We start from the raw sequence: 25,770 nt of genomic DNA, 5'->3' as shown, positions 1-25,770 counted from the left end.
TTGCAGACACACAGCGGAGAGGGTAAGGGGAGCTCTGAACCCTCCTGCTGCCCCCAGGCCCTGGCCGTGGGCATTTTCTGCTCCCCAGTGAAGGGGCAGAGAAAAATGAGGCATGTATCACAAAACTGCCTCTCTCCAGAGGAGTAAAGAATTGGGAGGCTCGCTCCTAAGCCTCAAGCTCGTCACTCCCTCGACATTGGGCCAACCCCAAAGATTTTTGTAGACTCTAACAGGGCTCCTCACCATAGTCCTAGACTAAGGGTGATCATCTGTACCCCTCAGTACAAACTGGATTCGAGCAAGCTGGTGAGATCTTCCAATATTTTAGGGGGTTCTCTTTCCGGTTTGGGGGAGATCCTTATTACAGAAGGGTTGTATTCTGAACTTTGTCCTCATGTGTTTTTTAATAAAATGTTTTTTAATGTTTATTTATTTTTGAGAGAGAGAGAGAGAGAGAGAGAGAGAGAGAGAGAATGAAAATGAGTGGGGGAGGAGCAGAGAGAGAGACATACACAGAATCCAAAGCAGGCTCCAAGCTCTGAGTCGTCAGCACAGATCCCAACTTGGGGCTCGAACCCACGAACCGTGAGATCATGACCTGAGCTAAAGTTGGGCACTCAACCGACTGAGCCTTCCAGGTGCCCCTGTCCTCATGTGTTTTAAGTGCCCCCAAAGATGAAGGAATACATGGAACTTCCTGCCAGATAAGTCAGAACCTAAGGGGATCCTACTCTGAAACGCTTTCCCCCATTCTTCCCAAAGTATTGTATCAACCTTAGCCCAAATTAGATTATGCAAACTTGATAAAAGACTGGTTCCAATCACCTGCAAATTTCAAGTTATGTGAAACTTGGTAGCTTATAAATCATAGTACTGATGACTGAAGCAATCGATAACTTACTTGTCAGTCCTCACCACTGGGGAAAGACACCTTCATTTGAGTAAACGGTTTCTGGAGCCCAACAAAAGATAAGATGGTTCCTGACGTGAGTGACCTCCTGGTCCTCCACAGTCAAGGTTATGACTCAGTCCACCCTGGGATTCTCCACACCTGCCAAGGTCTCTGCTACACCTGTGAGTGAGGAGGGCAGCTTCGTGCCGCTTTATCACGTAGGTGCCATAGGCAGGCCAACATTCCTGAAGGAGGGAGACATTCCCCAGGGTCCATTGTGCACCAGGCTAGAGCTGGGCACTTGACCCTGTAATCACATATCATCCTGACAATAATTGCGTATAGTATAATAACTAGTATACCCATTTTAAGGACGAGGCCCAGAGAGGCCCAAGGCCACATACCTATAAGAGCCAAGCCTGGAATCCAGGAAGACTCATGCCAGATACTATGTCCACCACATCATTCTCTCTTACTGCTGAATAACTTTCCAAACGGTACTCAGAACAATAACTGGAAAGGTGATACTCTGTGCTTATTTTCCCCTTGAAGCAGGGACATTAATTTAGTAGTAATAATAATTACTACCAATATTAGCTAGTGAGCTAATAATTCATTGAGCACTTTCTATATTGCAGGCTGTGGAATGACCCTACAATACTAGTCGCATGGGGGCACCTGGGTGGCTCAGTCAGTTAAGTGTCCGACTTTAGCTCAGGTCACAATCTCACGGTTTGCGTGTTTGAGCCCCGCATCGGGCTCTGTGCTGACAGCTCAGAGCCTGGAGCCTGCTTTGGATTCTGTGTCTCCCTCTCTCCTTGTCCCTCCCCTACTCATGCTCTGTCTCTCTCTCTCTCTCTCAAAAATAAACTTAAAAAAATTTTTTTAAATCCCATGATGTAAGTAGATTATTAGCATCTTTATTTTGCAGATGAATGGAAGGACATTCTAAGTAGGGCAGTCTTTATAGTTTTAGACCTTTCTTTTTTTTAGTTAAAAAAAATCCCACAAAATGCAACAGTTAGCTGGCAGAGAAAGTGACCTTACTTAAGAGGAGATGTTAAACTTTAGGATTTCAGAGGGTGAACACACTGAATAGTGGCAGGAAGACAGGAGGAGACTCAGGAGGAAGCACTGTGTGCCAGGACAAGTCTAATGGCATTTTGAGGAGTCGTGTTTGGTCAATGGGCTTGACTTTTTCCAAGGAACGCCGTGACAAAATTTCACAGACATATGCTTGTTAACCAAGCCTAGGAAGCAATAGAACACAGCGTTTATAAAGTCAGACTTGAGTTCAGCTCATGCTGTGTCACTTACAGACTGTGTGACCCGGGGCAGGTCCCTGAACCACCCCCCACTCCAACCTCTATGTCTTCATGCGTTGATGGGGGTGAAATACTGCCTACTCAGAGGGTACCGTAAGTGAGTGTATTCAAAACCTGGCCCGTGGTTTTGCTGGAATGGTCTGTTGATCATCAGCTCACCCACCTGCTCTGTGCCTTCATTGCCTGAGATGGAAACGGAGACAATAACTGATCCACTGCAGAGGCCCTAGGGGTTAAAGGGAGTTCCGCCCGTGCCATGCCCGTGCAGTGTCCGCTACAGAATACGCATTAGCGCACATTAGCTGCGGACAGAGTCTGCATTTTTAGGGACCTTGTATTGGAGCCAAGAGTCTAATCAAGTCATCTGTATGCCTGGAAGAAGCAACGGCAACTTGGAATTTTTGTGTGATTTGCCTGCCTTTTTGCCTTAGAGAACCTCAAGATGTCTTCTGATGCTTTTACGAAGGGGTCTGCTGATGGATAGCTTGTCAGATGGGAGGGGCAACGAACAAGGCAGTTGCAGTAGGCAAGCTCTAGGAGCCCGACCTCCGTGGCCCCATTCCTGGCCCTGTTCCTCCAGTAAGTGGACCTCTGGGCATGGTGGGTGGTAGGTAGAGCGGGTGCCCTCAATGCACGGCCATTCGGTCCAGCATAACAAGCCGTGTGCGCCAGTCCCTCACGTCCCAACATCCTCTTCCTCTCCCTCTTCTCCTCTTCGGCCTCATGGACTGCTTCTCCACTCCCAGAATGCACCATGCTCCATCCCGCTGCAGGACATTTGCATAAGCGATTTCCTGAACCAGTAATGTTCCCTCCTTTCTCCGCTCCACTGTCTCTAGCTGACTCTGGCATGTCCTTTGGTTCTAACTTCCTCAGGAAAGCCTTCACAGATCTCCAAACCACGTCGAGTCCTTTGGCTGTCCCTTGCAGAGAATGGGGTTCCTTCTCTTCGGAGCACTTCTCTCCATTTGGAATTAAACAGCAGAAATTTATTGGCTCACAGTTCTGGAGGCCAGAGGCCTGAGACGGCGGGGTTGGCAGTGTGGGTTCATCTGAGGGCGGTTGGGGAGAATGGGTTCTGGGCCTCTCTCCTCACGTCTGCAGGTCTGCTGGTCTTTGGTGTTCGGGGGCCTGCAAATGCATCACCCTGATCTCTGCATGAGCACCCATCAGAGAGCATTAGAAATGTTCTGGGGGCAGCTGAGTGTTCCGAGGAGGTTCGGAGGGGACTCTGTGGCTGGAAGGCATCTGGGCCGTATTGCCTTCCAGTGTTGTCTAATGGTCATCTCATTTGTGCGAATTTGAATCTGAAACGTGGTTCATGGACACGTGAACTTATATTTAAGTTAATCTGTGCGGCCGAGGCTTTCTTGAGATGAGTTACCTTCATCTTCGCGTGGCCCTCTCCCTGCACGTGTGCCTCTTTGTCCAACTTTTCCTTTTTAGAGGGACACCTGTCATAGTGGATTAGAACCCACCCTCACTAACTCACGTTAACTCATTACATCTGAAATAACCCTGTGTCCAAGCAAGGTCACGTTCTAAGGTAGTGCAGGTTAAAACTTCAACATCCAAACTTTTGGGAAGACGCAGTTCCGCTCCTAACACTCGCTAAACAATCGCTCTGAGACGGCAGGACTCTGTCACACCGTCCTGTCTCTGGTACCGTGCAAACACCTGGCCTGGAGCTGGGGTTTAATACATGCTCATCAAGCGACAGTTATATTCAAATATACATCCTACAGTATGTATCCACCCATAGGTACATATTCACCACATTGTAAATTTTTCTCTCAAGTTTTGTGGCCCAGGAAACCTCATCACACACTAGCACCAACCGTGTGTGTGTGGGGGGGGGGTGCATTTTGCAGCCACTGCTTTACATGAAAGTTTCGAGGGTTTTCATCCATTGACACTGTTAGCTTTCGAAACTCCTGTCTTCTCTTGTATGAAGAAAGCTAACCTGATGAAAGCTTTAAAAAAATATTAGGCAGCAATCCAAAGCCGCCTTCTTTTCTTTATGCGACGCTGGCTGTCACGGGAAGAGGACGGTGAGTGCAGGAAAGGCAAAGTCTCCCACCCTCTTCTGTGGGGCTCACAGCCACTGTCCCCCGCCAGCTCTCCACCGGTCCCTCTGCTCACTCCACTGGCCTCCAGACTGCACAGTTCCAACTGCCTTTCGCTGGCTTTGATCCAGCGTGTGATCCTCCCTTCTTCACAGGGAGGCTTCTGCAGTCTGACTCAGTTTCGGACAGGTTGGAGGAATTCAGTCCAGACACGCCAAGTAAAATTTTGAACCCAGTGATCCCCAAGCATCACCACTGTATCCCCTTGTAAACCACAGCCTCTGGGAGCCACCTCCCTGGGGCGTCCTTCCAGGCCAGGCAAATCGGCTTGCTGACCATGGGCCTGTGACAACTGTGCCCCTCGGCGACCCAGGGCCTACGCAGCAGGAAAGACGACTGGCTGCTGGGAACCCCTTGGTGGGCCTTCCCCTCCCCCTCCCTGCCCCCGCGCACCCCCCACTGCAGCCCAGCCTCCCCACTCAGATTCTGCGTTTCCCCATTCTCTGAAATTTAAAGCTTCCCTGTGCATTATGAAAAATAATAGGGGGCAGGAGACCAGGCGAGGTTATTACCAACTCATAAATCAACCAGGAGGCTCTGAGGGTTGCGGTGAGGTGTTTGAGATGGGCCCCCTGGTTTGTTATCTCACCCAAGCCCCCACGATTGATTCATAACCTCATAACCCTCCTGCGTCCCAATCCTGGGCCTTATATCTAATTGTCAGCAGCCGAGGACATGATTTGCAAGAGGATGCGGTGGCGGCAGCCGTGGGGGTGGAGGAGAGATTAGTTTTGTCAATCAAAAGCGTCCAGGGGAGGTGGGGAGCGCCCAGGACTTAGCTTCACAATCAGCTTATTAAAGAGAAGGCTGAACATGGCTACGCTGACTGGGCCTCTTGCAGGGGCCTGGAGGACAAGGCCACTGGGGTGTAGCCTCTGTTCTCTGGGCCCACATTCCTCTCAACCCGAAGGCAGGAATGAGGGGCAAACAGACTCACGGCTCCAGGGGAGAAGCAAGCTAGTGAAGGCATTCAGCTGCACCCATCAGAGAATGTTATAAACGTCCTGGGGGCTGCTGAGCATTCTGGGGAGGCCTGGAGGGGCCCCTGTGGCTGGAAGGCATCTGGGCCGTATTGCCTTCCAGTATTGTCTAACGGTCACCTCATTTGTGTGAATTTGAATCTGAAACGTGGTTCACGGACATGCGAGTTTACATTTAAGTTAATCTTTGCGGCTGAGGCTTTCTTGAGGGGAGCAGGAAAGGAGAGCCTTTATGAGGCCCCGGCCTGCAGGCTGCAGTCACTTACCAGGAATTTGATCCGTCCATCCACACTATGATAGCAATTATACGGATCCAAATGCACAGCTTTAAGGTTTCAAGTCTGCAAAGTACCCTGGACATCTGCCACCACCTTGGGGTGGGCGAGGCGTGCACAGCAGGGCGTGTGAGCAAGCCGGGGTTGAAGCAGAGTCTGGGACACACTGGTTTGTGAGCAAAGAGTTTACAGTTTTGCACTAATTCCAGCTCCAGTCCCTTGGAACCTGCCTCTGGGCTCTATCAGAGAATAGCTCTGGCGTGGTGGAGCGAGCTTTTGTAATCAGACAGACCCGGTTCCGGGCCTGGCTCTGCCCCTTGCTAGAGGATCCCCTGGGATGACTCACCCCACCACTCAGAGCCCCAGTTTACCCACCTGCAAAATGGGGTCAAGCACAGGATCCACCTGACAGCCTGTTACGATGATTACAATGAGGAAACAGAATAGACACCAATCAACCCTACATCTCGCCTACAACCAACACAGACCTCTCCATCTGCGCGAACTGAAATCCGGAGCTGGTCTCCCACGGAAAGATCCCCAGCCTGGAACCAAGCCCCTTCTCCTGCCCCTCCCCAGGCCTAGGCTACAGGCCTTCCAGAGAGTTCGTGGCTTGTTCTTGCGTGGCTCTTCCAAGCTCCTCTCTTTTGTTCAGATGGATGAGGCCATCCTCTCAACCTTGGTCTGGGGTCTTCTCTATCAGCGGGGGATATACTTCCAGGTCTGCTCCTAGTTCTTGAGGCAAAGCAGGACGAGGACCCCTCGGAGACCTGTACCCCAGCTCCAGCCAGGCTCTCGCCTGGCGTCTCCCACAGGAGCAGCTAGGAGCCAAGTGGCCTGGGTGTGAATCCAGCTTCCCCCTGCCACCAGCTCGGTGGCCTTGGGGATGTGCCTCGCCCTTCGTAAGCTTCAGTTTCTATGAGATAGGATAAAAAGCTCGGTCTGAGAGGGTAGACGTGAGCTTGGAAAAGCTTCTGCCCCGAGTCCTTCAACACACAGCAAAGGATGGGTAAATGTTGGCTTTACTGGTATTATGACTGCTGTTACTGTGACTGGAACATTTCACTCATTTACCTGCAGTGATGAATAAAATGGCTGTCCTCCAACAAGAAGGGGGACCAGTGTGCTGCAAAGACTGTGACTGGAGGATCGTGGGGTGCCCTGGGGCTACAGACAGGTGTGTGCCATTCCAGAGCTGACCCGCTGTCAGGAAACAGGTGTTCGGGAACAGTAGGAAACAGTGGGAAGAGACTGGCGGAGGGGGAGCCCTGGATGTAAAGCCAAGGGCTCCACCACGGCAGCCCGAAGCAAACCACACTAACGGCACCAGGGCATACTAACATTTGTATTGAGGTCAAGGTGGAGTAACAGCAAGTCTCTGTGGAAGGGAAGAGTCATGGGGGGGCAAAGAGTCAAGAGCACACTCTGGCATCATCTACGCGCAAAGCACTGTGGCCAGACGCCGAGGGCGGTGATTCAGGCGAGACTCAGAGAAAGAACCGGGCTTACGAGCTAAAGGGAAATGATCTCAGAGTTGCTGAGGAATGATCTCATGTGTTCCCAGCAACAGGATGCTGGCCCTCCCCTCTCTTCTGCTCTCAGCCTGAGCCTCGTGGCCTCTGCCAGTGTTACCGTGAACGCTCCGGGTCAGTCCACAGCCCCTACAACTCCACTGCGGGTGCGGTCCCCCCAAACCCAGAGGAAGAGCGGCGTGCCCCCAGTTGTTTCCCTGCCTCCTCCTCTTTCAGTGGAGGGCCGGTGGCTTTGGGTTCTCTCAGAACTGCTGCCATCTCGCCTCCCCAGGACCCCTCCCCTTTGACTCTACCTGGATTGACAGCCTTGAGCGCCGAGGGCAGAGAGCTGGGTTGTCGGAGGGTGGCAGGGTGTTGACACAAAACAGAAGCAGTGGCAGGAACAATAGGGGCTGATCAGAGGCTTACGTGTCCTGACCTTGCTGAAGACTGGCCGGGGCCCTGGATAACCAGGAGGCCGGCAGAATGGCACTCACAGCCTGGCCATCAGTGAGAATACCATATGGTTTCACTCATATGTGGAACCTGAGCAACAAAACAGGTGAACATGCGGAAGGGGGAGGGGAGAGAAGAGAGGGAAACAAGCCACAAGAGCCTCTTCATGTTAGAGAGCAGACTGAGGGTGGATGGAGGGAGGTGGGTGGGGGATGGGCTAGCTGGGTGATGGGTACTAAGGAGGGTACTTGTTACGATGAGCACTGGGTGTTGTATGTAAGTGATGAACCACTGAATTCTACTCCCGAAACCAATATTGCACTGTATGTTAACTAACTAGAATTTAAATAAATAAATACAGGGGCGCCTGGGTGGCTCAGTCGGTTAAGCGTCCGACTTCATCTCAGGTCACGATCTCGCCGTCCGTGAGTTCGAGCCCCGCATCGGGCTCTGGGCTGATGGCTCAGAGCCTGGAGCCTGCTTCCGATTCTGTGTCTCCCTCTCTCTCTGCTCCTCCCCCGTTCATGCTCTGTCTCTCTCTGTCTCAAAAATAAAATAAATGTTAAAAAAATAAATAAATAAATACAGACACCAGGGCGGGGTGCCTGGGTGGCTCAGTCGGTTAAGCATCCGACTTCAGCTCTGGTCATGAGCTCGTGGTCTATGAGTTTGAGCCCCATGTTGGGATCGCTGCTGACAGCTCAGAGCCTGGAGCCTGCTTTGGATTCTGTGTGTGTGTGTCTCTCTCTCCCCCTCCCCTGCTCAAGCTCTGTCTCTCTTTTTCTCTCTCAAAAATAAACAGACATTAAAAAAAAAAAAAAAAAAAAGACACCCGGGCCCTGCCCAGAGGGGAGCTGGCAGCAGCCAAGCCATACTACCTGCCTTCCCCGCCCCACTCTTTCCTCCTGAAATCCCTAACTCTTTTCCTTCTTCTTCGGGCAGGCAGGTAAGGGGCCCGGGTCTGGCTTTGGAAGATTTGAGGGGAAAGTGAAGCCAGCCGTCTGAGGTGGAGGAGAGTTTTGAGAGTCCACAGTTCGGATCTCCCTACCTGCCTTTTCTGGTTTCCGTAGGTCAGGTTCTAAGATCAATAACGGAGGCACATGTGGGGACAGGGAAGGACCCTGAGGGAGAGGACGGAGGTCCCTGGGGCTTGCAGGGGTTGGCTCCCTCTTCATGACCTCAGTCTCTCATTCCAGCTCCCTCCCTCCCCACCCCCCCACCTGCTCCCAGAGATTGCACTTCCCCTATTAGCACGGATGCTGTGCACGCACATGTGTCCACAGCCGTCCACACCATACCCACACATGGAGCCGACACACATTCACATGTGCCCTTGCACGCACACACACGCACCCTCTCATATTTCACAGCCATCGCATTGCTTCCGTAATATGTTCCCAACCCTACAGTCCCGACAAATGACCAAAAGAAGTTGAGGCTAGAACAAATTTCGAGGAGGGAGCTGCTTTTATATGTTAGAAACCTAAGTAATACGGAGGAGAGGCCAGATCTCAGCACCACTCATATGATCAGCGGCCGTGAGTCCCCTTGCCGGGAATAATCTTGACTGCCTGCACCCAGTGGCCGGTGAGGAGAAAAGAGGGGCTGAACCCAGCCCACAGAAGGGAGAAATGACTGCATTCATCTCCAAGACGTGGAGCACATTTTCTCTTTTAAGCTTCTAGATGATTTCGGACCTCCGCGGTTTAAGGAGTGGTCTTGGAGCTGAGGGCGGTGTGTTGGGATATCAGACGGGAAAAGGAAGGCCAGAAAGAAAAGAAAAATTGCCACCATCGCCAGCAGGCACGTCTACGGTCGAAAGCATGGTCATGTTTACGCTGTGCCAACGAGGTCCTGGAGGGGAGCAGGGGACCCCCGGGAACCCCACAGTTACGGGGCATGCAGTGAACGTGGTGTAGACAAAGGTACAGCTGGGTTCAGGGATGGCAAAGCAGTCTGGGGCCAGAGCACCAGCTGGAGAAGTTTCCTCCACGAGGTCCAATGGGACAGGAAGATAGAGGAGTTACGGAAACCTAGAGGAGGTGGTTGCTGTTGGAGACAGTGGCCGGACAGGATCCATGGCCGTTGATTATTTATTGGTTCAAATGTTTATTTACTTTTGAGAGAGAGAGAGCACGCAAACAGGGAAGGGGCAGAGAGAGAGAGAGAGAGAGAGAGAGAGAGGGATTCGTAGCAGGCTCTGGGCTGACAGCAGCGAGTCCAATGTGGGGCTTGAACTCACGAACCCCTCACAGACACGTCCGACCATCAAGGAGCGAGCCCCACAAAGACAACAGCGGACCTGTGTAATTAGATGAAATGGAGCGAGGGGGGCGAGCGTGACCGCGGGGCGACGGAGACTGGGAAGTGAGTAGGATGGCATGAGCCCCGCAGGCTGGAGCAGCAGGAAGGACGGGTTGCGTGTGTATTTGGAGGAAGGGTAACGGTGAGGAGAATCCCCCTGCCCCGGGGTGGGACCATGCAGAGGGCAGGCGTGTGGGACTAGAGATAGGAGGCTGGAGACACAGACCGGGCTGGAGCTGAGACCAAAGAGGAAGGGGCCACCGCACCTCGGGAAGCCTGTGGAGGGCCCTGGGGTATGTTTCCATTTATTTAAATTTTTTTTATTCGAGTGCAGTTGATACACAATGTTACGTTCGTTGTACAATATGGTGATTCAACGGGTGTACAGGTGATGCTATGCTCACCACAAATGTAGCTACTCCTGCCAGCATACAACATAATTGCCGTGCCACTGACTATATTCCCTCGGCTGTGCCTTATATCCCTGTGACATCTTCCTCCCATAACCGCAAGCCTGTATCTCCCACGAAGAGTATGGAGGTTCCTCAAAAAGTTAAAAATAGAAATATCACATGATCCGATAATTCTCCTGTTGGGTATTTACCCCAAGAAAACAAAACTACTAACTTGAAAAGGTATACGCACCCCTACGTTTGTCGCTGTGTTATTTACAACAGCCAAGATACGGAAGTGTCTGTCCATAAACAAACAGATAAGGAAGATGTGTGTGTATGCAATGGAATATTACACGGCTGTGAAAAAGGATGCGCTCTTGTCTTGGGTATTTTTCCAAGGTGGCTTTGGCTGCTAGGAGGAGGAGAGATTATAGAATGACAGGAGCAGAAGCAGGGAGACCAGCTGGTAGCCATTTTCAGTAGGTTGGGGGAATCCAACGCTAGCTGGGCTCCACCGTGGCAGTGGGATGAGAGAAGCAGGTGGGGTTCCAGTCTACCTTGGAGGCAGGGCTCCTTGTCCTCTTTGCTGGACGGGACATGGAGTCTGAGAGCAAGAGGAGTCAGGACTGACTCTCAGGTTTCCAACTTAACTAATTGCATGCATGGTGGAATTTAGACTAACTGAGACACAGAAGCAGGTTGGGGAGGAAGCCTGGGATCATCTGTTGGCCGTGTCTTGTCTCAGATTTATATTCTTGGAGCCATCTGAGTGGAGATGTCAAGTTGGTTGTTGGACAAATGAGTCTGGATTTCCAGGGGGAGAGCAGGCTGGTGATACTCTTTGGGAGTGATTGGTGTGTAGGAATTCACCTTAAGCAGTGAGTCTGGATGAGGTCACCCATGGAGAAAATGCAGATGAGAAGCACATTGGAACGATGCCCTTGGCTTTCGAATGGTGCAGCTGGCAGGGGACGTGAGCCTGTCCTTCCTCAATCTGAAATGCCTTCCATTACTCTGAATGCCCAGGCTTCGCTCTTCTGTGACTTAGTCTGTGATCATTGCACTCCATTCCCTTTCTGGGGAGATGACAGGAGAAACGAGCTCTGACACCAGCCCCTCTTTGCCAGCCTCCATCAGAACCTGCAAGAGAGCCACCTGTCTTGCTCATGCCTCGATGCAGGGAAAACTGCACCCTTTACCACCATTTTACGGCCCCTGACAGTTCTGTCTGGTGATCAAGCCAAAGAGACAGTTAAGGATTTCTGTGCTCTCTTCTGATTTGCAACAAGTTTACACTTGTTTTCTGACTTTTCTAACACTAAATTACAGCAGACTCTCTGAAAGCATCTTGTGTGACTCTGGAGCTGGCCTGTGGCCACACACTGCTGTGTGAGCCCTGCCTCCGAGCGGACACCGTCACTCGGCACGGAGGTGACTGCAAGCTCCAGACCCTGCCTGTGTCAGAAGACTTTGGGGTGGAATGGTGTCAGAAGCCAGGCGTCTTTCTAACGTGCAAGACTCCTTTCATACCCATCAACTCCAGGCAGAGAGAAGCTAGCTTTTGTTTAGAGAAGATGCTGAGAAGATTCCCAAGTGGAGAAACTCTGCAACTAACCAGGAAAGAATAAGTATCAAGCCGATCCTGAGTATATTCTTCCTAGCACCATTTCCTCATCAGCTCTCCTGCCCCAAGTGCTGGCTCCTTCCAAAACGGAATAGATTTCAGGTGGTGAATAATTAAAGATATTGCTAGAATTAATGAGAATACAACAGGATCCAAGTGATGACTGGGGAGAGCTCTATGAGGAGCCCTTGGTCAGGGATAGCTGCTGTAAGGGATCATAGAATTGAGCTTATGATTCCTGGAAATAAAAGGATAAAGTCAACGGCACTCATTTCTTGGCCTGTCTTCTCCATCGGTGCATCTGAGGGTCCTGAAGGAGAGACGCCCCCGTCTCCTCAGCTCGGCCCCCCTGGCTCATTGCTCAGAGCACATCATGGATTTTCAATAAACATCCGATGAATATTTCACAGAATGTTGGCCAAAATCGATGATTTGCATTTTGGCATAGCTAATCACTGTGCTGTTTTTTCTTCCGGGTGTTGGTTTTGATAGAGTTGGTCACTTCTTAGGGCCACTTCTGAATCTTGATAGTAAGGCGGGCCAGATCTTTGGTATGGAAAGCTACCTTGCTGTTTGCTATTGCAGATTATTTATGTGTATGTTGAAGAGGGGGCCAACACAAGGTCCTATTTCGAGTTATTCGGGACTAGCCCATCCTTGACCACCCTGATTCTGCTGGTGATATTATCATAAAATATGGCTAAAGCTCTGAAAGAATTGTTAAAAGCCCTGATTAATATTGAGGTTATGCGGCTCAGCCTACAGGCAGAACTAAAGGCTGGTGTCTGATCAATACATGATTACAACGCTGTCCACTTTTCTAAAACATTTTCTCGGCAGTGGTTGTACCCATGCTGATGGGAGGGGAGTAGACTGAGAGAACCAGGCCTGATATGTGTTAAGTAGACACTTGTGTATAGTTTTGAGGGATTGAGATTAGGGTCAGCTGCACATTCTAGAAAAAGAATAACACAAACAAAATGACAGTGACTTAACCAAGACAGAAGTATATTTGATAGAAGAGGTCTGGACGTGTGGTTCCATGGATCGTCAGGAATCCATGCCTTAACATTTCTCTTCCGCCCTCCCAGTGCTTGGCTTCCAACCCCAAAGCCACTTCCTGGTTCAAAATGTCTGCCAAAGTATCAGGCATCACATCCCAGCTTCAGGCAGGAGGAAGAAGGAAGAACATAAGAACTAAAAAGTGCCTGTCCCGGTTGAGATGCCTCCCTTCAAGCACATTTTCTGGGAGTCCCTTACTCTATTTACACATTGTGAAACACAGAGTAACAGCTCCAAAGATGCCCATGTCTGAACCCCTGGAGCTGTGACTATCTACCTTACGTGGCAAAAAGGACTTTGCAGATGTGATTAAATTAAGGCTCTCACGATGGCGATTCCTGGACTATCCAGGGGGGACCAATGTAATCACAAGGATCTTTATAAGACAGGTAGGGGTGTCAGAGAGAGGGGAGATGTGATGACAGAAGCAAAGGGGTGTGTGTGTGTGTGTGTGTGTGTGTGTGTGTGTGAGAGAGAGAGAGAGAGAGAGAAAGAGAATGAGAGAGAGAGAGAGGAGGGAATGCTAGATAGCTGCCAGCTTTGAAGATAGAGGAAAAGACTATGAACCAAGGAATGCAGAAAGCCCCCAAAAGCTGGAAAAGGTGAGGAAACACATTTTCCCTTAGAGGGTCCAGAAGGAACAGAGTTCTGCCAATAGCTCAGTTTTAGCCCTCGAAGACCCACGTCAGACTTCTAACCTCTGGAACTGTAATACGTCTGTGTCGTATTAAGCCACTGACTTTTCGGTAACGTATCGCAACTGCAAAAGGAAACCGTCCGCATCTTGGGCCAGAACTCGGTCACTGACTACATCTCGCTCTAAGCGAAGCCGGGAAATAGTCTTTGACTCTGGGCAACAGTGTGCTGAGCCACCAATGGGGCTTTCTTACCAAGGAGGGAAGGAAACATGGGTGCTGGGGTCAGGAACAGCAGACATCCAGGTGGGGCTGTTACACAAACAGCAGGCTCTCTACGTGTAGGAGACGAGAAAAGCATTCTTCTCAAAACAGAACTGGCAACACTTCCAATCTATATTGAGGTAATATACCTCAGAAGGTAGCATAAAACCTTGAGAAGCATCGTGGCAACGGATGAAGAAAAGGGCTCCAGTAATTCAAAGAACACTTTCTATTACGCCTGTTTTAGCCGAAATCATCAGATGTGCTGATGGCCTGTAGGGTTGTCTGAGCCCAGCTGGGAAGTCTGTAGCCTATAACAGGGCTTTGAATTTGAGAGAAATAGCTCACGCGGTTACCAGCGAGACTTTGGGTCTCCAAAATTTCTCTTGTTAATGTCAGGCCATGAGTAACCCTAGCTCAAAATCAGCTTCCTCTCTTGTCCCAGCTAGCTACAGGTGCTGCCACAGAAAGTACAGGTAGATCACCAAAAAGTACGTGGAAAATATAGTTGGTACCTCCCAGATGCTCAGGAGATTTCTTTTTTGAATGACGGAAGGAGTAGGTGGGCAGGAGAGTAAACATGCCCTGAGTGGATTTCAGGATGGTCTCATTCTCTCAGTCACCAGGAGAGCCTCCTAGGTCTTGGGACTAAGTTAACTACTGGGTCCCAAGCCTGACAAGACGTTCCTATGCTCCAGGGGCTCACAATCCCAGGGGGATGATGGACGAGTAAACAAACTGTTGTTCTTCAACACACTGAGTGCTTTGACAGCTACATTTGCAGGAAGCTAGGAACACGGAAACGGCCCTTACATCAGCCCTGGCTGCTGGGAACCCTTTGCTGGAGGAGGTGGTGCTTAAACTGAATCTTTTTTTTTTTTTTTAATTTTTAAAAATGTTTTATTTTATTTTTGACAGAGAGAGAGAGAGATAGAGCATGAGCAGGGGAGGGGCAGAGAGAGAGGGAGACACAGAATCCGAAGCAGGCTCCAGGCTCTGAGCTATCAGCACAGATCCCGACGCGGGGCCTGAACTCACAGACCGCGAGATCATGACCTGAGCAGAAGTCGGATGCTCAACCGACTGAGCCACCCAGGCGCCCCTGAACTGAATCTTAAAGGACAAGTTGGAACGAGCTAGTGGGGGGATGGCATTCCAGCATCATGCGCAAAGCCACAGAATCAGCAAACATTGAAAGAGTGCTTGCTATAGGTCAGGGACTGCTCCAAGCACTTCACATAAATGAACTCATTTATATGCAAAGAAGCCCCATGAAGTGGGTACTGTCATTATCCCCGTTTTTTTTTTTACAGATGGAGAAAGGGAGACAGAGAGAGGTTAGGTAACTTGCTGAGGTCACATGGTCTGTGAAGCCGGGGTTTGAACCTAGGCACTTTGGGACCAGCATCCATGCCTAGAGTCAATCATTTGCATGGCTCTAGGGAAAGGGGGAAGAGTAGTGGAGGGTGTGAAGAAGGAGGCAAATGAAGCCAGAACTTGAAAGCCACAGTGAAGCATTATGGATGAGCTTCTTCTAAATCCTACTTAAGAAACAGAGGTACTTTAACCAGGGAGAGATGAAGACTTCTCCTCCCGGAGGAAGTGGGGGGGGTGCCAGGAGCAAGGACCAGGTGGGATCCTCGGGATGCCTGATGAGGCTCCTGCACTGAGGGACGAAGAGAGTTTTCTGACTCAGACTGAAGATTATAAATACATCTGGTCAAGGCAACGATGCCTTGATCTTTACTCTTTACTTTTCTCTCATGCCTGGTAGCCATGAAGCCAGCTCAGAGGTCCCATCGCCTGTGACATGTCTTTACCCCTGGGAGGTGAGGGCAGAGGCTCTCCCTGTCTCTTTATTTATTTATTTATTTATTTATTTATTTATTTATTTATTAACGTTTATTTATTTTTGAGACAGAGAGAGACAGAGCATGAATGGGGGAGGGGCAGAGAGAGAGGGAGACACAGAACTGGAAGCAGGCTCCAGGCTCTGAGCCATCAGCCCAGAGCCCGACGCCCAGAGGCGCCCCTCTCCCTGTCTCTTTAAATGACATCTCTCACTCCCTTCGATCATGTAGTTGCCAGAACAGGAGCTGCCATTGGTGAAGACTGGGAAACCAGACTTGAGATGAGGCAACTGAATGATGTCCACCAGGATCACTAAGGCCAAGTGCAAGAGCAAACCAGAGGCAGACAGAAGAGATAATCTGAAACCACTAAAAATGGGGAAATTCAGAACACAGTGATAAGAAGCAGAGTGGATGTCATGATTAACCAGCATTCAGGAGTCGAAGATCACAGAGAAATGGGAGGCCCAGACACAGCATCAGCCTGGCAATGATTCAGGGGAGTAGAGATGCCAGAATCACAGCAGAGGGTGCTGAAGACATAAATTAAAAATTCAGGGGGCGCTTGGGTGGCTCAGTCGGTTGGGCATCCGACTTCGCCTCAGGTCATGATCTCACGTTCAGGAGTTCGAGCCCCACGTAGGGCTCTGTGCTGATGGCTCAGAGCCTGGAGCCTCCTTCGGATTCTATGTCTCCCTCTCTCTCTGCCCCTCCCCTGCTCATGCTTTGTCTTTCTCTCTCAAAAAAATAAACGTTAAAAAAATTAAAAAAAAATTCAGAAGCATGGCTATGACAATCCCTGTGACCCTACTCCCTTCCTGAACCCTCTCTTGTAAAAGGAGAAGCAATAGCCTTGATTACAAAGAGATGAAACAGTGGGGTGATTATTAAGATTGCAGATTTGGGGGGTCTATCCCCAAAGGGCATGTGGTAAACCCTGACATCTGCATTTAAAAAATTCCCTGGGGTGATTGTGGCACAGATGGTCCACGGTCCACTCTAAAGATTCTGACTGCTGCAAAATATCGGGTGCCTCCTCTACGTGAAAGATCCTTGTTTCCATGCTTCCCAACTAGACTGCAAGATCCCAACACATGTGGGCTTTTCCTCGTAAGTCCTTGTATCCGTATGTATCCGTGTGTAGTGTAAATGCTTAATAAGTGTTTGCCTCACGCATGAGCGTGTACATCATTCGGGCTGTCACCAGGACTTCTGAACATCTCGCCTCCAATCAGATGAAAGAGGACAACCAGCAGGGCAAGAATTAAGCAGAGCGGAACAAAGGAACGTATCTTTTGACTACATGCTGTTTTCTGGGACCTGTAGACCACCAACACTAGGTGTCACAGGGCTGTAAAGCCGTGGTTCCCACCTGTAAGAAGCATACCTAAGGGTGACCAGCGTGTGGGGAGAAAAGATCAAACAAACGAGGGAGAAAAGCACAAAGTCAGACACTACATACAATATGCCTAACTGCACACTGACCCCTGGTCGGGAGAGAAAAAAGGCTGCTGGCTCTCAGAGTAGTTTGCGAAGGGAGTGAGGGAGGTTTAGCGGGTGCCAGACGCATGCCAGGGCTCTCGGAGGGGACTAAGTAATTCAGAGAAGGTGGCAATTTTGCTGGGAAAGGCTGAGGGCACCTCAGCTGGAGACCTTGGTTGGCGTGCCCAAGCCAAGAGCTGTACAGAAAATAAAAGTCAGATGTGCCTTTCCTATCTTTTCCCCTCATCTGCCTGCGGAGGAGGGTTCTAGCTTGGCCCCCGTCTTTTCCCCCAGCCTCCACCCTCCTTCAGGGTCCTTGCAAAGCCACCCCATTCCTGGGCTGTTGCCAACATGCATGGGGAGGACAGTGGGAGAGAAACACCAAGAGGCAAGGTTAAGTAAGTACTGGTAGGTTTTTGCGTTTTGTTTCGTTTAGGGTGGACGTGATGGAGAGGAGATAACAGGGGAGGGTGCCAGCTCGTGAGAGAAGTAGAAGAGGGAGAAAAGAAAGGGCTCTTTGATTTTTTTATTTTTTAAAAAACAGTTTGAATGTTGATTTATTTTTGAGAGAGAGGGGTGGCTGAGCAGAGAGAAGGAGACAGAGGACCCAAAGGAGGGTCCGTGCTGACAGCAGAGAGCCCAACGCAGGGCTTGAACTCACCAACCATGAGACCATGACCTGAGCCGAAGTCAGATGCTTAACTGACTGAGCCACCCAGGCTCTTTTAAAGACATGGACTCTTTTAAAGAAACGCTGTCTGGGTCCATGGATCCCCTTCACGAAGCTTGGGAATTGCATGTACTTAGTATTTCCTTTAGGTTACGTGGATGGTTGCCTTTTAACACTGCTCTGATCTTTTTTCTTTCGTACGATGTGTTGTGTAAACAGCCACCTCTGCTTCATGTGGAGGTCCATCCGGACGCCAGATGAGCGCATTGTAATAACTTCCCTGAAGTTATAGTATAGAAGTTATGGAGGTAATAAATCCCCTGGAGTTATGAAGCTCCCATCAATCCCCGTCCCCAAGTTCCCTCTTTCGGGACCAGCTTCAACCGGTGGCCCCGAGTCTTTCCAGCACCCTCCTTCACAGACTTCTCCAAACCCCTCCGCTGGCAAACAGCCCGGCTCGCAAGAGCCAGACGACAACCTCAGCAGAAGGCAGGGATTGGTTAACCAGCCACTGGCTCCCTTTTGTTTCCCAAGGATACACCTGGGGCCTTCAGCATGGACTTACCCTGCCACACTCAGTGTCAGCCCGCACACATAGGAATCCCCGATTTAAACCTAATCACGCAGGGCAGTGTTTCTCAACGTGTGGTCCCAGCATGAGTATCACCTGGGAGCGCGTTAGAAATGCACATTCTCTGGAGCACACCGTCTTATGGAACCACAAACGCCGGCCATCTGTGTTCCAATAAGGCCTAGTCAAGCTGACAACCACTGATCTTGGAAAACATTTGGCAAGAGTGGGCTCCTTTTTACCAAGGCCATTGCCGTCCTTGTTTCTAAAGGGTTGAAAGTGGCCCATGTTGTGCCTCCTGGGTTTTCCACTTTCAGGTCAGAGATGAGATCTTACTGCAGCAAAAGGGCACTTCAGCTGTTACGTGGAGTTTAATGAGTGGCTCCAGGAGCCATCACGAGTGGGCAACGGGAGTTACTTGACCACTGACAGAAGGAATTCTGCAGGGAATGCCTGCAGGTCTCAGGAAGGGACTGATCCAGAGAGAGCCAAGAATGCTCGGGGGCCCCTCCTTTGCCATCCATTGCTTCCAACATTAGGCGAGGGCTGGTCGCTAACAAATTCTGCTAGGGTTCTCTCAGGAATAGTACCATTCCAGGTGAGGCTGAATCTTCCAGAGAGAGATAAATTCTCCCATCTATCCATACATCCACCCATCTGTTCATCCATACAGCTATCCATCCATCTATCCATCCATCCATCGTCCATCATCCATCCATCCGTCCATCCATCCATCCTTTCTTTTATCTAACTAACCCACAGATATGTATTGGATTCCCCGTAACTTGAGCTAGTAGAGATGTTGGGACCAGTTAATTCTCCCTCCTCCTTAGTCAGTGAGCAAAGCCCAAGTGCCTCTGGTGTCCCATTATTTCTGTCTCATCTTCTTGTTGCTTTGAGCGTCCTCGTCCCTTAATAGGCCCCCTCCTCCCCATGCACACTTCTGGAACCTCCCTTCTCCAGCTCTATTGGTGAAAAAGCCTTCATCTAAGCACAGAAGGAACCCCTACCTCCTCGTCTTCACTCACTCCCCTGCAGCTGTTCTCAGTGCCTTTGTTCTGGTGCCACTACCCCCCCCCCCGCCCCCCACCTAATTTGGGGTTAGGAGAGAAAGTAGGCATCTTCCTTGCGCTCTGACTTCCTTTAGAACATTTCTTCTTTTTCTTATGTAACAATTCCTGATTACTTGAGGCTTGCATATTCCACTAGCTTTCTGCCTATTTTTGTTAATTCCTCCTCATTCATGAAAGACTCTGACACTGTTTTATTTTCCACCCCAAATCCTGCTGTCATCGTTGGTGACAATGTTATCCACCCGGAGGACCCATTTAATATGTTGGCTTCTCCCCAGTGACCTTCGAATTCCAATCACATCCCTCTTCCTGTCTGTAAATTGTGTGGAGACCCTGCTGGAGTCAGAGCTGAGCAGAGTGACCAGGTTCTGGCCCCCAGAATTTAGAAAGCACAATATAATGATTTTTAAAGGTTGTGCAAATACTTTAAACATTTCAGTTCTCCAAGCGCATTCCAACGCTCCAGCCATACCCTATGTTTAATGGTAAAGTTCAGGACTCTCCGCAGGGCATACAAAAAGCCACGCCCATCCCGCAGCCTCTCCCTGCCCACTCCCTGGGCCTTTGCACATGCTGGTCCTTTGCTCACCGCTCCTGGCCTATCACCAAGCCCTCCTTCAAAGCCCTGCTCAGATGTTACCGCCTCCCCCTCTCCGCACTCCGTGTGGTCCCACAGCCTACACATGTGCGTCCCCATCAAACTGCCTGTCACACTGCATTGCGGTGGCCTGCCCAGGGATCAGTTCCTTACGTGTAAGCCAGCTGCCACCCTTGCCTTCCTGTGGCTGCTTCCCCACATAGCAGAAAGAGCCGCTAAAGATGCCAATCAGGTCAGAGCCCCTCGAAACCCTGAAATGGCCGAAGTCCTTACAAGTCCCCACAAGACTCTCCACCATCTGACCACGCTCCCCACTCAGCTTTTCCCCCCAGAAGCCACAGGGTCAATTCTCAGTCACCTCACCGAGGCTTCTCTGACCACACTAGTAACACAGCAAACTGCCTCCACCCTGCTCTCCTGACCCCCTTTCCCTGTCCTACTTCTTAGAGTTTCAAAAGCACTTATTCCCTTTCACGTACGAGTCACTGTTTCTTACTAGCTAGTGTCTGTACTCCCCACCGAAATACAAGCTCCACTGGGGCAAGGACCTTTATCGATTTTGTCACAGACGCATCCCAAGCCCCTGGGAAAATGTCCAGCACATGGTGAGTACTTGATAAAATGAGTTTTGTTTTGTTTTGTTTTTTTACACAGAATTACTTTTTCTTAAAAAAATTTTTTTATTAACGTTTATTTATTATTGAGAGACAGAGAGAGACAGAGCATGAGCATGGGAGGGGCAGAGAGAGAGGGGGAGACACAGAATCCGAGGCAGGCTCCAGGCTCTGAGCTGTCAACACAGAGCCTGACGCGGGGCTTGAACTCACAAATCACGAGGTCACGACCTGAGCCGAAGTCGGACGCTCAACCGACTGAGCCACCCCGGGCGCCCCATACACAGAATTACTTTTGAAAGACCAATGCAGTTCCCAGATGCGTCCACGATACAAAACTTTCCCCAAACACCATCGCTTATTTTTTTTTAAAGTTTACTTATTGATCATGATAGACAGAGAGAGTCCATGGGGAAGGGGCAGAGAGGGAGGGAGAGAGAGGATTCCAAGCAGGCTCCACACTGTCAGCATGGAGCCTGACGCAGGGCTCGAACTAATGGACCGTGAGATCCTGACCTGAGTCAGGATCATCCTGAGTCAGGATGCTTAACCGACCGAGCCACCCGGGTGCCCCCATCGTCACTTACTTTGCTCAGGGATCTGCCAGCTGGGCAGCTTGATGGGCTCACCTCACCTCACTCTGTGCAGCATCAGCTGAGGTGGCCTGGCGGAGGGCCGGTGGACCCACTTTCCAGAGGCCCCACGGCCAGCACAATAGCTCTTGCTGATGGTTGGGAGCTCGGCCGGGGTGTCAGCGGGGGCCCCTCCTTTGCACGTGGGCCTCTCTGTGGGCTGCTTGGCCTTTATCACTGCTCAGTGGCTGGATTCCAAGAGAGCATCGCAGGAGCACCTGACATTTTTACGACCCAGCCTTGGCCGGCAGGAAGCAACATATGCGATGAAGCATTACTTCAGCTAGACCCTGTTGGCTCCACCTTTGGGGATGGAAGAGTGACAAAGTTCTAGAAGATGATGTGGGACAGGAGATGGCACTCCACACAGCTTTGGAAATACAATCTGCCACACGGGGCTGGCGCCAAAGTCTCGTTACCCCTTGTCAACCGTGTTGAAAGGGCACTTACGAAGGACTGGGGCAAATTGTAAACCTCCGGGAATGTGACAGGACACATGAAGGGGTGTTAATAAAGTTAGAGTTCATTATGCCAAACTGAAGTGGACGAAGCAGAGGGTTTGGACTAAAAGTGTGCTTGAATCCCAAATTTGCTTGCTGTGTATAACCCTGAAAAAGTCACTTAATGTCTCTGAACCTCAGCTTCCCCATCTGTAAAATGGGAATAATAAACCTACCCAGTTTGCTTGGCACTATTAACCTAGGATAATGCCCGGGTAAGTGTTCCCAGACCACAAAACAGTTTGCTCTGCGCTTTTGCAACAACGGTCTAACGGTCATTTGGGTTTTTATTCTGAAGCGACATACCGCAGGAGAAGGCTCATCGGCTGAGCTGTGGATGTGACGCCCCTGACTTTATGGCCAGGCCTGCTATCGATTCACTGTGAGATACTGCACAAGTCATTAACTTTCCTGAGCCTCAGTTTTATCACGACACAGAGGAATAATGCCACCGCCCTGCTTAACTCTGAGAATTATGGTAAGGACTTGATATAGGTGAATTCTGAGGCATAGGGTGAAGACTTAATAATATGGGTTAGGTCACTTGGCAGTAATTACATTGTTACCTGAGCATGCATTATTTTCTATTTTAGAAGAATTAATTTCTTGTCAATACCTAAGTAACAGGTTTTATGTTTTAAAAATGTTTATTTATTCAGAAAGTGTGCATGAGTGAGAGGGGGAGGGGGCAGGGAGAGGGAGGAAGAGAGAACCTCAAGCAGGCTCCATGCTGTCAGCACAGAGGTTGGGGATCATGGTCTGAGCTGACATTAAGAGGTGGCTGCTTAACAGACTGAGCCACCCAAATGTCCCTAAAAGATTTTATTTTAATAAAAACTTTAGAAAATACAGCTAAGCAAAAAGAAGACACTAACAATCACATAACTTCTGGGGTGCTGGGTGGCTCAGTCAGTTAAGCATCCAACTCTTGATTTTAGCTCAGGTCATGATCTCACAATTCATGAGATTGAGCCCCAAGTCGGGCTCTGGGCTGACAGTTTGGAACCTGCTTGCGATTCTCTCTCTCCCTTCCCCTCTCTCTGTCCCTCCCCCACTCATGCTTTCTCTCTCTCTCTCTCTCTCTCTCTCTCTCTCAAAATAAATAAATAAACATTAAAAAAAATCACATCATTTCCCCCTCAGATTTTCTCTCTCACTTCCTCTTCTTTTCAAAAAATAACCCCCCCCCTTTTTTTTTAATGTAGCTCCTATAGTTAAAGAAGTAGTTTTCCACTTTGTTTGCAATGATACTACGACAATCAACAGTTGTAAGTTGTTGTATCTCCTATGATTTCCTTCAGATGAATCTCTGGAAGTGAAACTTCTGGGTTATTTTCAAGGCTTTAGAACCTGCTGCACCGAATCCCCCTTTGTCTGGAAGGGCACACTCATGCTTCCTCCCTGGACCCTACACAGCACCGAAATTTGCATTCTTGTCTATCATTGCTAGTCCGACTGGGAGGCAATGGCAGCCCATTTAAGAAAAGAACTCTAGGGGCACCTGGGTGGCTCAGGCAGTTAAGCATCCGACTCTTGATCTCAGCTCAGGTCACGATCTCACGGTTCGTGGGTTCGAGCCCCACGTCGGGCTCTGTGCCGACAGCTCAGACCCTGGAGCCTGCTTTGGATTCTGTGCCTCCCTCTTTCTGTGCCCCTCCCCTGCTCACGCTCTGTCTCTCTCGTGAAAATAAATGAACATTTAAAAATAAAAGGAAAGAACTCTGTTCTTAGAGGTGAGATGCAAATGTTTCTACTACATTTATTGACCATTTGCATTTCTTCTACTGGGGTACCCCTCTTTTTATATCGATTAATAGGAACTCATTAAGTATTAAGGATATAACAGTTGATCTGAAATTTGTGCTGTACGACGTCCCCCCTTCTATTTGTTACTTACACTTAAGATGCCTTTAGAGGCAGAGTTTTTAACTATTTTATGTTCAAATGCATCAACTCTTTCTTCTATGGTTTGTGCCTCTCTTGCTCTGCCTACAGTATTGTGAAGGCTTTTTAGGGGATGGGCTTTTATGAGTTTTGGTTGTTGAATTAATTTATTCATTCATTCAACAAATACTTATTGACGTGCCGGGCACTGGATGGAGTATTATCTAAGGCGTAGAACTGAGCTCAGGATGAGAACATTGATCCCTGAAGGGTTTAGAAATTGAAATGAACACAAACCCAAAACACATTCCACTCTATTGAAAGACCAGCTGCACAGAAGGCTTCGGCCGAGGGGGTTTGGTGATGCCACCCAGAACTCAAATTCTGGGGTCTCGGGCCTTTTATTTTATTATTTTTTTAAAAAACTTTCCTCCCCAATAGCATCATTTTTTCACTCTTGGTTTTATTTATTTAGTTTTTTCATGCTCTATTTATTTTTGAGAGAGAGAGACAGAGTGTGAACAGGGGAGGGGCAGAGAGAGAGGGAGACACAGAATCTGAAGCAGGCTCCAGGCTCTGAGCTGTCAGCACAGAGCCTGATGCGGGGCTCGAACTCATGAACCACGAGATCATGACCTGAGCCGAAGATGGACACTTACCCGACTGAGCCACTCAGGGGCCCCTCAGGGTATTTTCCAATGACTAAAATTGATATGGGCGTGACGATGCTAAGGAAATGGCAACATAAACAGCCATGGATGGGAAGGGTTGAAGTGAATCTAGGGAAAAGTATCTAAGGAAGTTTGTTCTACATCAGCCCAAAAGGAATCATCGTCAATGACATGATGTTCCATTTCATTAGTCAGTTAAATGCAGGTATTATCTATCCCCCTAAGACTCCTTTCAGAATCTTTCTGAATCACAATAATCACAAGCAAGGGAAGAATTGCCCTTCGTTTGAGGGTTTTCACTGAGCGGGGCCCATAAGCAAGGAAACACCATCTTGGGGTCACTGTCCCTTAGCCGGACCTCGTCAATTCAAGGAAAGTTATAACATCCTTGGTTTTCCAATCGCAACCTGAACAAACCTCTACTTATTTATTCGTTATACTTTACTTCTTTTTATCCCACATGTTTCTCTTGAAGTGAAACACTAAATCCCTAGAAAACTCCCCCTCAAATTAGGTGTTCTGCAAGAGATGAAAAGAGATGAAAATGTCCCATAACACGTGGGACATTCCAGCAAAGGCTGGAAGAGGACACGATGCTTGGCCTTCTCTCATTACCCTGGGAGAGGAGACGTGGGCTTGTCGAGGTCCAGGTAGAGCACCAGGCCTCACCAGGAAAACCCCCAAGCAGGTGGCCGTCCAAGGGGACCCTCCCACCTCCATTTACTGTCATCAACTCATGCCTGAAATGCTACCTGTATAGCCACTCACTGCCTTGAGTAAATGTCCTCACGTGAGGAGGGGACATTGTTTGCCCCTCATGACCCTAGCCCTGAAAAAATGAATGGGACAGTGGGCAGCCACCCTGACTCATGACCCCTATGTGATCAACGACTGTGTAATGAATACATTGCTGATCGTTATTTCTAACTCACCTCATGTCTTAGGATCAGGCGCCAGCCACTTGGTTTTTGAGAGGAGAAAGCCAGCCTGCGGCTCTCCAGAATGTGCAGGAGGGACGGATAAATATTCCACGGGGGAGATACAGGTGGCAAAGGAAAGGCCCTTTAAAGAGGACCCGTTTCTGGCTATTTCATGATCTTGTCTATAGCCGGCTCTGACACTGGGGGTTCGTAAAAGAATCTATCCAAAGTTGTGATCATCATTCCAACACTGCCAAAGGACCACCTTCTGAAGGCCAGAAGTTCACAAAGTGCCAGTAGAACAGGTTCTTCCTGGAGGCTGTGAAGGAGAAACTGTTTGGTACTTCTCTCCTGGCCCCTAGTGGGTCCTGGCAATCCTTGTCGTTTCTCGGCCGGTAGGCGCTTCATTGCAATCTGTGCCTGTTTGGATGGCAAACCCCTCCGTGGGGACACCCG

The 25,770-nt window shown here is 49.5% G+C and overlaps 1 protein-coding gene across 15 annotated transcripts in view; it reads right to left on the bottom strand.

Moving 5' to 3' along the window:
* The window catches only part of RGS6 (regulator of G protein signaling 6), a 606,508-nt gene that overhangs the window by 113,673 nt on the left and 467,065 nt on the right, over nucleotides 1–25,770 (bottom strand). The window lies entirely within an intron of this gene.

This window comes from Neofelis nebulosa, chromosome 7 (assembly GCF_028018385.1).
Source record: "Neofelis nebulosa isolate mNeoNeb1 chromosome 7, mNeoNeb1.pri, whole genome shotgun sequence".
In the NCBI taxonomy this organism is placed as follows: domain Eukaryota; kingdom Metazoa; phylum Chordata; class Mammalia; order Carnivora; family Felidae; genus Neofelis; species Neofelis nebulosa.
This window is presented reverse-complemented; position numbering and strand designations above follow the sequence as displayed.